At 37.4% G+C, this 9817-nt stretch overlaps 1 non-coding gene across 1 annotated transcript; it reads right to left on the reverse strand.

Moving 5' to 3' along the window:
- Positions 1–8363: 8363 nt before the first annotated feature.
- trnaf-gaa (transfer RNA phenylalanine (anticodon GAA)) lies at positions 8364–8436 on the reverse strand. The gene has a single exon. It is a non-coding gene; the product is annotated as a tRNA-Phe (tRNA).
- Positions 8437–9817: the final 1381 nt, after the last annotated feature.

A 9817-nucleotide genomic window follows, 5' to 3' on the forward strand; every position in this document is an offset into this window, starting at 1 on the left:
GTGGGCTAGTCACACCATAACGTCACAAGAGTCGCTGAGGTCACGTGGCAGTCATGTGAGGGAAGTTGCATAAAATTGAGGTTGCCTCTCATCCAACAACAAGACACCAGTGTGACAAAACAACGTTGGCGTTGGATTCAAAGTTGAGGATGTATTAAACTCAACTTTGTGTGTCCATAGTGTTTGAGTCTGGTGTGTGCAGCTTGGTAAAAGTACATATTAACGTTGAACCATTGTATATGACATGATAATGTATATGCTGCAGGATATCGAATGTTGTGTGATTTGTGGCCAAAGCATTTGCTCTCCTTACTGTACAAAGTGTTACTTTTCATACTGCTCCAGTATCATTCCTGTAAGAGGTTGTACAGTTGCATTTATCTCAGTTGACTTAAGAAATGGCTTTCCTGTGCTGAAACTCAAGTATGTCATATCCTATGGGTTACAGCACTCCCTCAGGAATGAATAGGAATGAGAACTGATGAGATATTAAGCAGTGCACTTTGTAAAGCCATTTGAATAACTTTACATCCCTTGCCTAGTTTTTTAAATGACATTTGTAGCCTAAGCTAATTTGTGATGCCCATCCCAGATTGGCCTTCAAATAACCAAACCAAGTCAAAACACATGAATTTCAAACTATGATTTAAAAATGTATGTTTTACAGTAACTTTAACATACTGCTGAAATCAATTCAGGAACTAATCTAAAAAGTCAACTCTAACACTTTTCTTTTCATTTTATTTGTTATCATTCCCGAACAAACTATATCAAGAAAACACATTTTCATAAATGTTTGTCTCTCCTTTGTACGGGTGAATATCCTGGAATCTTTTAAACATTTTTGGTATAGTCTATTGATTTGCAGATTTAACCTTTTTTAAAGATTTTTTAATTAATAAGTTTTTGTTCCCTGATAGAATATGCACATTTGGTCTTTGTCAATTCAATCACATCATGTTTAAAAGTTGGACTCACTTGAGATGAACTGCAGACTTGTTTTCTTGACTCTCCAAGTTAAATTATGTATTTGACAATATCGCCCCCTGGTGAACTTTTGTATGAACTGGTTTTTACTGTGGCTTTTACTGTATGTAACAACTGTGGTAGGTCCAGGCAAGTTACAAGGTAGAATTTACAGTTTTGCTCATTCACTTTAGCTTTATGCATCATTGCATTAATTTGGTACATGTTCAAAAGAGTAAGTACAATTCTCTACAAGTGGTGTGTGTGTGTGTGTGTGTGTTTTATCATTTGTGTGGTTATTGATGTTTGCATTACGGGGTGTATGATTTTATTGATTTGATTTCTGTAATTTATTCATGACTGTGTTGTACTCTGTGTTTTAACCTCAATGTAAAACACATTGAGCATATATAGCCTACCTGTAATGAAATGTGCTTCATAAATAAAATAGCTATTGCTAAAAATCTTCACAAAAATCCCTTGTTTATCGCTCTGATCAAAACTGATAAGCGGATACTCAGTGAAACTGTCAAACTCTTCACAATTTGTTAAACTTTTATTCATCATTTTAGCCATCACAAGTAAAATGGTCAATTTAGTTATCAAAATGGGTCAGACATAATGTACATTCCATAAATATCCATATGTTGGGTTGTTTTTGGTGTCTGCTAAATTGGTAAATTAAGAATTAATAATTTTTCCTGACATGTTGACAAAAACAATTAGGCTATATTAATTGCTTTTAACCAAACAAATAAAAATGCTTACATGTTCATTCTATTAGTTTTTTTTAATGATAGGTCTATTGTCTTTATTACTAAACAGAAAAAAACCACACACAATCGCCCGCATGCAATTTAAAAATAGAATCACCTCACATTACTTGGAATAACCTCTTTGAAAAATATGAGTATAAAATATTTGTCCTAGAGGTAATAAACAATGAAAAATAATTACAACCACCAAAACTCAAATGCACCTCACTTTACTGTTTAGGTTTCAACAAAGTCATTTTTAAACAAGTGTCTTTTAAAGGGGAAGCTGGTGTATTACTTTACTGCAAGCTAAAAGGGAGCCCTCTCTTTTATTTCCATCTACAGTTTGAAGGGAAAAAGCTTGGTACAGGTCAATGGGCCTCTAATGCTGCCATACTATAAGCTTGGTAGCCTCTGAATGTTATGCGTGCTCTTGTTGTCTCACATCATTACATTGAATGTATATTTCAAATATTTCAACAAAAACAACAGGTACAACGACACAGCCGAAATCTTAAAGGCACAGACTTTGGCATCAACGATCAATTCCCCCGAGAAATAATGGACAGACGCAAAACACTACTCCCCATCCGCAAAAAGAACATACAGGAAGGAAAAAAAGCAGTACTCTCAGTCGACAAACTTTACATTAATGGACAACTATACCGTGACATAACAATAACCCCCTGGCTATTTTGAATATCACTCCACTCGCCGTACCCGCTCCCTTTCACCACAATGACGCTGACTTGAATTGAAAATATGCACCTTAATTTCACCGCACTTTTGCTCTTTGGTTTTGTAGTCTCTTTGAATTTATGTGTTTAATGTTTTTTACATCTTGCTTGTTTGTTTTCTGTCTACACGCTGTGTTCTTTCTCCTTCTTTCCCTCTCTATTCCCCAAACCCTTATTCTAAACAACATTAACCCCTTACATCTTCAGATCACTGAGAGGAATACTAACACACATACACACACTTACACACAAGTCTCAAATAAAACACACACAACACACTCACACACAAACATAATCATAGGCACCTAATTTATTCCTACATTCGTGGTATTGGTGCACAGGCAAAAAGACTCAAGGTATTTAACCACATAAATAAATTACAACCAGACATATGCTTCTTACAGGAAACACACACATCTGAATCTGATCAACATAAATTAATAACACCACAGTTCAATAAAGTATTCTCTGCCCATTTTAACTCCAGGCAGAGAGGAGTAGCCATATTAATACACAAGCAAATCTCATTTATCCATAACAGCACAGTAACAGATCCTGAAGGAAGATTTATCATCATAAACATCTCCATAAATAACACCCCCATTACTACTGCATCTGTCTATGGTCCAAATAATATTGATCCTTCTTTTTGTAACACATTTTTTACCTCTCTCTACAATATGTCTGACTCCCCAGTAATTATTGGAGGAGACTTCAATACAGTCTTAAACCCATCACTTGACAGATCTAACAACTCAAATAAAACACGTAACTCCCAATCCACAGAAACAATAAAACAGTTCATGAGTGACTTTGGTCTTGACGATGGTTGACGGCTACAACACCCAAACACCAAAAAATGTACATTCTATTCTCCGGTTCACCACTCCTACTCTCACATTGACTTCTTCATTTCTAGCAACTCAATTATTTCCAAAATATCTGACACACAAATACACTCCATTACCATCAGTGATCATGCTCCTGCCTCCCTCACCTTGAATACTACCCACTCTCACAAACCACCCAGCAGATAGCGCGTTAACCTATCACTACTCAATGACCCAAACTTTGACAATCACATCAAAAGAGAGTGGGCATCCTTTCTTGAAATAAACGAATCACCCGAAACAGCACCATCACTTCTCTGGGAAACAGGCAAAGCAGTGTTAAGAGGAAAAATCATTTCATACTCCACATACAAGAAAAAGAAAGACAGTGAAGAGGAAGAATTATTAGAGGAAAAAATGTAAGAATTAGAGAACATAAACAACCCCACATCAGAAACTGAAAACGATTTACAGAAATACAGATTAAAACTAAATGACCACATCAACAGTAAAACTGCATTCCTCATACACAGACTCAGACATGAACACTTTGAACATAGCAATAAATCCGGTAAATATCTGGCAAACCAAATTAAACGAAATGTAGAAAAATCAACAATTACTTCACTCACAAACTCAGCATGGAAGACCGTATACACACCAGAAGAAATAAATAAAACATTTCTACACACAATTATACTCATCAACACACCAGCCAACTCCAGAGGACATTGACACTTTTTTAAGAAATATTGATTTACCACATTTAGATGAAGACCAAGCAGTTGATAAATCATTCACAACAACAGAATTCCATAATGCATTAAAACTCATGCCAAACAATAAAGCTCCAGGTCCTGACGGCTTCCCTGCTGAGTTTTATAAACACTTCTGGAATATTCTAGCACCCATTTCAACAGATTAACAGCAGAAATCAAACAAACATCTAAACTTCCCATAAACATGAACACTGCTTTAATATGCCTCCTACTCAAACCCGATAAAGACTCTACCTCCCCATCAAACTACCATCCCCTATCCCTCATCAACACAGACACAAAAATTATTAGTAAGGCACTGGCATCACGTATAGAAACAGTAATTCCATCCATCATCCACCCAGACCAAACCGGCTTTATTAAAGGAAGACACTCATCCAGTAATCTACGCAGACTCTTCAATCTAATCGAATATACCACCCTCACAAACACACCAACAGTCATACTCTCTTTGGACGCTGAAAAAGCATTTGATAAAGTCAATTGGGAATTTTTATTTGCTGCACTTAAAAAATTTGGTTTTGGAGATTATTTTATTCACTGGGTGAGGGTTCTTTACACAACACCTCCCCCCACCCCTTGCTCTCTATCCCTCTTCCTGCATCTTATCCCGTCTCTCCCCCTATCCCTTTCCATGCCCGGCGCAGTCTAGGCCTGTGAAGACTGTTTCGTCATGAGCCGGGGATCCGGCCGAAGATTTCTGCCTTTTAATAAGGCAGTTTTTTCTTACCACTGTAACTTTTGCTGCTTTGCTAAAGTGCTCATGATGGATAGGTCGGATCTTTGTAACATAGCAATAAGTAAGGTCTTTTACCTGCTTTTTGTAACATAACAATGAGTAAGGTCTTTTTACCTGCTCTTTTGTAATGTTAACAGACAAAGAGTAAGGTATTTTACCTGCTTCTTGTAAAGTGTCTCGAGATAACACTTGTTATGAGTTGATGCTATACAAATAAAAATTGATTGATTGATTGATTGAACACCTATGGCCACAATCACAACCAATGGAATCACTTCACACTGTTTCACTTTACACAGGGGCACCAGACAAGGATGCCCACTCTCTCCTTCGCTATTTTTATTGAACCACTTGCTGCAGCCATCCGCCAAAAACAAAGCATCACAGGAATCAAAACACAAAATATGCACCATAAAACCAGCCTTTATGCAGACGACATTCTCTTTTATCTACAAAAATCATCATCATCTGTACCTGAAACCATTAATCTCATAAACACTTTATCAAAAATCTCAGACTACACTATAAACTGGTCCAAATCAACTATTCTCCCTCTCAGTCCAAATAGTTGGGATGTGGCAGCGAAAACATCACCAAACTCCCTGCGCACCGCTAACATCACTTATTTAGGAATTAATATTTCCCCCAGGCTGTCAGAGTTAATTAGTCTCAACTTCAACCCCCTTCTGAAGACAATAAATGAAGACCTCCACAGCTGGATGACCCTACCGCTATCACTCATTGCTACAATAAAAATGACCATATTACCCAAAATTAACTACCTCTTCTCTATGATCCCAACAAAGCCCCCACAATCCTGTTTCAAATCCCTTGACTCCATCACTACAACATTTTATTGGAAAAAAAAACGGCCAGAATTAAATTAGAAACACTACAAAAACCCAAATCCCATTGAATCTGACAACTCCTGGAAAGACATTGAACAAACATTATGCAAAGAAATCAACATCTCAGACCTTCCTTTCATTAGCTCCTCTATCAAACGCCACCCCTGTTTTAAAATCCCTACCATAGCAACAACTCTGACAGCCTGGTGGAAATTTCACCAAATAACTAACACCACTATTTCTTACACCAAACAAACTCCCATCTGGAACAACCCGGACTTTACAATAAACAAGAAACCACTCCACCTCTCAGCATGGATCACACACCTCGAGCACATTTTTCATAACAACACTCTTGCCTCATTCCCTCATTTGATTCAGAAGTTCGGCATTGGGGAACAGCACTTTTTAGAATATCATCAAATTCATTCCTCTATAAAAAGCAAAATCAATATTATCACATCCAACTTTGAACTTCCACCACTAACCACAGACATAATCAATATCAAAACAAGGAAAAAAATATTGTCTAAAATCTACAAAATAATCTTGAAATCTGACCAAACAGTATCCGTACCCTTCACAAAATGGGAAACTGACCTCCAGATAGCCCCCAATGCCGACTTCTGGACCCAAATCTGCAGAAACATATTCTCCATATCAAACAATACAAACCTACAACTCATACAACACAAGATTATTCACAGAGTTCACTACACGGGTGAGAGGATGTTTAAAATGGGCTTCACTGATTCTAAATTATGCTCACACTGCACACAAAACACCACAGACGGATACCTGCACGCCACATGGGACTGTACACCAATAAAAAAATTCTGGCATGACATCACTGACCACCTCTCTGTACCTTGAGCTGCCACATCCCATGTTCACCCACATTCTGCCTGCTAGGAGACATATCTACCATCAACTCAAATATCACATCCAGCAAAATACTCCTCATAGCCTTAACCATCGTTAAGAAAACTGTCCTCATGAACTGGAAGTCGAGAAAAAAAATCAACATTGCACATTGGAAAAATGTACTCACCGAATATATATCAATGGAAAAACTAACTGCCTCACTCAGAAATCAAACTGCCGAATTTGAATCTGTCTGGAATCCAATCATCAACCTCAACTCATAACTACCCACACAACATCCCACCCATCAACTCTTTCTGCCTGTGCACCAATCACACCCAACACACACACAATTTACAAGTGACTGCATTTTCATACACTTTTATTTTTTCCACCTGGCCCCCATGCTCTCTTCTCCGATTCTCCCTTTTCTCTTTACCTTTCTTAGCCGTTCACCTTACTTTACATAAAACCAACCCTATTTGTGTGACTTCCGTGGATGATACATCAAGTCTCTCTCAACACTTCTGCCTTATTCCATTTAACACCCTGTTATATTGTATCTTTCTTGAACTGCGACATACTATTATTATTATTATTTTACTTAATTTCATTATAATCATTATTAGATTCGAAACATAGAATTTTTATTTTCTTGTCATTTACATCATTATTTATTGATTGATTTTTTGCTCTTTTTGTTTTGTTTTTTTTATTTATTTTGATTTACAATGTTATTCCCTGTATTCCTTTCGATATACATCAGGCATCATATCATCTGTTCAAATTCAAAACACCATCATGTTAACTTTTTATGTTTTTTCTTTGTTTGATTGTTTTTTCTTTTTTTTTATTATTGTTTTTCCCTTCTTCCAAAGTTTTCGGCTACATGTTACTTCCAATCCATCATAAGACATATCATCATAATTAGTATTACATATTTATTATTATTATCCCTGTTTCCCCTTTCTTTTCTTTTTTTTTTATATATATACTGCTCCTTCCTCTCTCTCTCATACCACTTAAACAAATCACCACAGAGCTGTTTTTGTTGGGGAGGATGCTCAAGAGGGAGGGGCATGACAATAACAATACGGGGGGGGGGGGGGGGGGGGGGGGGGCTCCCTCCTCTGGGTCTGGTGGCCCCTCCCTCTCATGTATGCTCGCTGAACAGGCCGGGTCCTGCAAGCGACAAGTCCCTTCCTGAGGGTCTGGGGGCCCGGCCAAAGAAAATAAAATAAAAAAAATAAAAATAGCTTTGCCTCTCCCTCAATCCTCCCCCCCAATCAAATAACGCTCAAACCAACCCCAAAACCCCGGTTGAAGTCAACTTCCGCTAAAACATAATCATTACACAAACTCTCACACCACAACATTGTTTAATATCAACATATTCAATACATACCACTGCTCAACTCTTCAACTCTCTTCCACCTCTCAAGTCCCCCTTACTAAGCACCTTCTCTCCCTCCCCTTCTCTCTCTCTATCACTTATTTCACTTTTTGTATCCTTTCTTAGGTATTTCATATAGTTTTGTAGTTTTTCTGTTCGTAGTATGATGTGTGTCTATTGATGTCTTATTTTGCTGTCTTTATTTGTCTTATTTTATTTTATTTTTTTTACTGTATTTTGGAGTCATTGTCCTGACCTTGTCTGTTTTTTTTTTTTTGTGTGCCTTATTTGTATATCACCAGTTTGTCACTTTATTGCACCTAATAAAAATTAAAAAAAGAATGTATATTTCTAGATTAAATGTTTTTTAAAATGCTTCGTTGATGTAAGTAATGTATTAAATTAATCCATGTTCTAATTAAGCCACAAAACTACAAAAGACATCCCTTCGCTGCCGAAACCCGGGATCGAACCAGGGACCTTTAGATCTTCAGTCTAACGCTCTCCCAACTGAGCTATTTCGGCGCGTGTATCGTCAATGAAGTACAACGGTTACATAAACATGCACTGACTAACATTTTCAACGTCTACCGTTGGTTTTGTATTTCGCATGATCCAGACGGAAATATAGTTTGCTAGCCGTAATGTTGTTTCAGTCGCAATATTTATCTTGTAACTTGCATACCACCACAGCCGCTTCTCCAACAATGGATACCTAAAAATAAGGTCCGTACCTAATTTCGAAAGGACCCTCCGAACAAAAAAAACATCTAATATCCAGTAATGCGGGGGGTTTACCAGCAAAACCAATGAGGAAGTGGATCTCATTAGCTAACATTTGACACAGACTGTGTTGAGCTCCAGCTAATATTCGAACACAAGGTGGCGCCGTTGATGATCATCTGAAGTCTTCCGTACTCAGAAATCAACAACTTCATGAAGACAGCAATCAAAAGGTCTGTGTAAAACCAAAACATTAAAAAAAATGGCCTTTAAGGGAGAGTCTGGGAGGCACATCCCCATATTTGTGTTTAACGGAGTAGATTTAATTTCCTACTTTCAAATGTAGGCTATATTTGACATATTTTGTTGGTTCAATCTGACGATAGCACAAGACACCTTCTGATTCTGAATATGATGATGGAGAAGATTTAATTATTTCGCATTATTATTATTTAATAATCATGGAAGTGCAGTATTAAATAATTTCCCGTTGATAGTATCAGTGATAACAAGTCGGCAAACATACTGGAGTTGAGTTATCTTAAATACGTTTTTATGTCGACTGGCATAAATTAATATTTTCTCATACGAATATGTTGTAGTCCAGTCTGCTGTTAGTTAGCTGAAATTGACTGATTCACAGTTATTATAACTTACTTTAAAAATCTCGTAATGTCCATATTTCTGTTGATCAAACAGTCTTCTAACCTCCATTTCATCTCTCCACTGCTCAGCTCATGTTAGCGAGCAATTAGCACATAACAAACCAGGGAGGCTGCTGTCAGGCAGATACTTTGTAAGTAAGACTATAAGCTACAGGTGAACTATTTACCAACATTTAGATGAATGTGAAGCTCGTGGTGAGCTAATATTTACAGTCTATGGTGGTGACAGACTCTATGTTCGGTGCTATGTGTGTCTATTATCGATACAAATTCTACGCCTGAGAGTATTTGGAATCGAAATAGCAAGAGTGAAAACCTGATACGGTGTTCGAAAAGCGGAATGGACTGCACGGCAGCAGTGAAAACGTGGTCCGGAGTTTCTATCGTCATTGAGAAAGTTGATTTGACTGAGATTGCTCTCCGCAGGGTGGAGAGACAGAAAGGCCTACTCCACGTTTGTTTCTGTGAGGGGGTCCAAATGAATGATTAAAAAAAAAAAAGTGGTCCCACCCATATAC

This window comes from Labrus mixtus, chromosome 7 (assembly GCF_963584025.1).
Source record: "Labrus mixtus chromosome 7, fLabMix1.1, whole genome shotgun sequence".
Classification (NCBI taxonomy): Eukaryota; Metazoa; Chordata; class Actinopteri; order Labriformes; family Labridae; genus Labrus; species Labrus mixtus.